Raw genomic sequence first — 4,629 nt, forward strand, 5'->3', positions numbered from 1 at the left:
TCGATATAGATAAACTTGCACATCAAATTCAATTATTAATATTAAACAATATTTTATAGTTTTGTAATATAATAATACCATATTTTCAAGGGTTTTGAACAGACAGTCCTGTAAACTTTATAAGTATCATAAAATATTTATTATTTTCCTTGTATAAATACGATAATTTTAATATTGACGTATTTTAACAACATTAGTTAATTGATCAGTAAATAACCTTAAAAAGACGATTAAATGACGTTATTTCTGTGACGATAATATGTCGTCAAAAATATCACGTCTGTGTTACGTCATTATTTAGTCGACTGACGTCATATGACGAGAGATGACCTTAAAATGACGTTATAATGACGACACCTTGCTACCTGGGATACTACATAAAGGAGTTTTGGAAAATATTACACCACCAACCATTCATCCACATAATAGTCTACCTTTGGAGAATGAAATGCAGTTCCTACACAATTTACAACCGTGTCACCAGCAACCTTTTTCTAATGTTGCATTTGCCAATGCAAATCCATCAGTGGAAAAATCGAATCACATATAAGAATTGGGAAATACAGTATCAATTGAGCCGCTTCAAATTATACTACATTATACACATCAAATACAAAATGGAAAAATAATGCATCACTAGTAAGAGAAGGAAATGAAATGCAGCAAGTTATTGAAATACTTCGTGACTTACAGCATAAAGTGCAGTATGTCGTATATTTTCTTATTATTTAACATATTGAAAGTAGATAATAACTTTTTGTTTTAAATGTCATACATTTATTTTCTCTGAAAGTTTTTAATAAATAGTTCATGAAGATTTTCAAACGTTTCAAGTTTGTTTTTAAGAAAGAATTTGTAAAATATATTTCAGAAAATATGACTATATATATATACATATACGAGGGCTGTATGATAAGTACCCGTGTTTAACGACTGATAGCGCCACTGACTCAATATCTGTATACCATCGTTTAACGCCATCTTTCGAACGACGCCTGTCAAAATTTCAGACAGATTTATCGAGTAGTTTTGTTTTGATAGCTGTTGAAAGTGGGCAAGTTTGTGTTTGTTTGCAACCATGGAAAAAGAGCAATATCGGTCAGTGATTCGATTTTTTTTTTTTTGGATGGGAAGACGTGTGAGGAAATCAAAGTGAAGTTGCATGCCGTTTATAAGGACCATGCACCTTCGATGACTACCATCAGATATTGGTTCAATGAATTCAAGCGTGGCCGAACATCCGTTTTTGATAAAGAGCGCAGAGTTCGACAAATCATATTTTTTGGATGGCTTAAAAAAGTTGGAATATCGCTGGACTAAGTGTATCGAGCTGAAAGGAGACTATGTTGAGAAATAGATTTAAAAAATTAAAAAAAAGATGCGTTTCCTTCCCTAACACGGGTACTTATCATACAGCCCTCGTATAAACAAATAATGAAATATTTATTCTCTTTTGATTCTGAATGATTCTAAATAAACTTACGAATGTAAGAATAACTAAAATATTTTAAGCATTGATTGTCATTTCGATATTCTGATTGGCTTCAGAATATGTGCTTTAAATTATATTTCATTTTAATATTTTTACTACGTTATACATATTTTTTTAAAACATTTCTCAATTTAAATCTTCTCATAATCTACAATATTTTTCATTCTTGTCCTGAGAAAAACGTACACTTGTTTTGAGAAATCAATCTATTTAGAAGTTTCGATGAATATGAAATATTAAACATTAAAACACAACAAATCAATTGGACTATTTACCGTTAAATATTACATTTTCATACATTTCATATAATATTGTTTTATAATATTACTAATTATAATCAATTAATTTCAGAAGGACAAATGAACGATTGGATTCAATAGAGCGATCAATAGAAAAATCGATTTCCATGTTATTAATATAATTTCCACGAAGCCGCGAATCCTTGCATTTTCGACAGTACAAGCAATATAAATGTTTACAAAGGACAACGCTGTTTACGATGAAGTCGTAAGAGTTAAATTAATTCATATTTAATGTACACATAAAAAAAATTGCCTTATAAACGTGTCAGTCATATATTGTGTAATTTGTATTTATATGGGTACGATACTTCAAATTTTTAAACTGCATAACATTAAAAGACAGCATGTATCTCAATGCATGAAGGAGGCCATAACGGCACAAGTAGCCGGGCAATTAACACGGTGGGGATGAGTTAATGATATTAAAGTCCCATTTTATAATACAGTTTTATGTAAAGCGATTTACCGTACGTATATTTGTGTGTGTTTACTCCGCATTATTATACAATATTGATTATAATATTAAATCATCTATTATTTTTCAGAAGCCGTAGCGTCGAATCGGTACTACCCCAAACCAACCAGGGAAGAATTCCAAAGAGAAGTCGTCGCATTCTTGAAAGTGGCAAAACAACGATTCCGGAATGCCAGGGGTAGACATCCAGGTATACAAGGGAACCGGAGAAACTTGCAGGCCGCTACAGATGCATTATACGATAATGAAGATGTTGGGGATGATAGAAATCGACCAGAAAATGAACATAACAATAACAACATTGTAGATGTAGAAAATGATAGCGACGACAGCGGCGAGCACTCATCAAATATTGATGATTAATAAACATATGTATTTTTGTGAGTTTCAAGTATACGTTTAGATCTTCATATTCTTTTATCAGATTAGGTTGTTAATAAGTTTAATTCTTATTCTTCGTTTTTATTTCTTTTTTATTTGACTGAATGGGACTAATGCATATAGATATATTTTTAATAGGCTATTTCAAAATTTGGTATTATAATGAGGTAAAAATCAAAGTAGATATTTTGAAGTTAACATAAGTCGTATTTACATCATTTTATTTAAATAGTTTAAAATATTGATTGTCTGTAAGAAAAAGATTTTCGTTTCTTTCACAGGATACATAGAATAAAGAAATTAATTTTATGTGTGATTTTTTCTTTGAAGAAATTGCGATAGTATTTATTTATGCATTCAATCTAACCATATACTTGCAACGTTGTATAAAGTTCAAAAAATATAATATGTTATTAACATATTACCATATACATTTGTTATATGAAGATTTTGATATTTTAACGAAATTGTGCTAACAAACTGATAATCATAAAATAATTAAATATATATGTTTTTATTATTTATGTAATTTTTGTAATAATATGTAGGATTACTCTATATATACATGTATTCTTATGAAATCAAATTAGAATGACAAAAAAAATGCATATTGCGATATTATATATGTTTACGGATAAAAAATCTTTTGCATAATCAGTTGCGAGTGTTTATAATAAAATATTTGTAAAATTTATATAAAATAATTGGATAAAACAAAAGTCACACACACAGGGTAATACTACGCGACAAAATATAATATATGTCCAAGCGAATATATGTTAATAACATGCATTTTCGCCATTGTTATTTTATTTTATAAGTGCATAGATACAAATTTCTGTGTAGATATATTTACATAGTACTGATCATAAACTTAAATTCGTAATCTTAAACTTCAGTTAACGCACAAAGAAAATCATAACGTAATGATGCTTTTGCTATATTACGATTTTCTTCTATGCGTTGACTGAAGTTTAATGTTAGGTACGAATCTACATTTACGGTCAGTACTTAATGTAACGTAACGTGTTACGGAAAAGCTTGTGCGGTGGCCCATAGCCTACCAAAACCCTACCAGATGAACCTCTTTTTAACAGCAACGGTTTCCTTCAAAATGCCATCAAATTACTAGCAACTTATCGGATTAAGATTTTAGGCGGGAACTGTTTCCGTCATGTTGCCCTGTGATTTCCAACAACCTATAGTACGATCAGTTCGTAAGAAGGCAACTGTTGCCATCAAATTGGTCACAATTGTTGATGGCGATAAAAATCGACAATCCAATAGGTAAAATCGGAAGCCGCTTTCCTCAATATTGAAAGCAACTTAAACAAAGCAGTTTCAAGCAAATTGACAGCAACTTGCGGACAACTTGCTATCTGGGAAATTGCCTCTAGCCATCTTGAAAATCTGTCAATCATGGTTAGAGAATAACGAAAATTTTGACAAGGAAAAAGAGGACCAATCAAATCTAGATGAATATGCTAAAAACGTCGATCCGGAATAGCAATCTTCTGAGGAAGATTCTTGGTATGCTTTTGGATCTTAGCATGTTGACAAGGCAGACAAGATCTAGCCCATTCTTTTATATTCTTCTTCATAGTTGACCAAATAAATTTTTGTTATATTAATTTGCAGGTAGAACAACCACTTGGATGAGATAAACCATGAACAACATCAAAAATTTTCCTACGAAGCTGTTGAGGTACATAAGGATGGATATTAACAGTAGAGCAGTCACAGAAAATAGGCGTAGTCGAGCCAGTAAGTACAAGTTTTTGAAGCTTGAGGGAAGAACTCGTGAGAAGTGTTTTCAATTCTTCATCTTCTTTTTGTAATTCTGCTAACTCTTCCAGAGAAACTATGATAGGCATCGAAACAGATTCAATTCTAGAGAGTGAATCTGCAACTACATTTTGTTTACCAGATATATGCTCGATGTTTGTTGAAAATTGAGCAATGAAATCAAAATGTCGGAT

At 30.9% G+C, this 4,629-nt stretch overlaps 1 pseudogene; it reads left to right on the top strand.

The window, feature by feature from the left end:
* Positions 1-346: 346 nt before the first annotated feature.
* Positions 347-2,957, top strand: LOC115232960 (annotated as a pseudogene).
* Positions 2,958-4,629: the final 1,672 nt, after the last annotated feature.

This window comes from Formica exsecta, unplaced genomic scaffold, assembly GCF_003651465.1.
Source record: "Formica exsecta isolate Colony F162 unplaced genomic scaffold, ASM365146v1 scaffold1527, whole genome shotgun sequence".
In the NCBI taxonomy this organism is placed as follows: Eukaryota; Metazoa; Arthropoda; class Insecta; order Hymenoptera; family Formicidae; genus Formica; species Formica exsecta.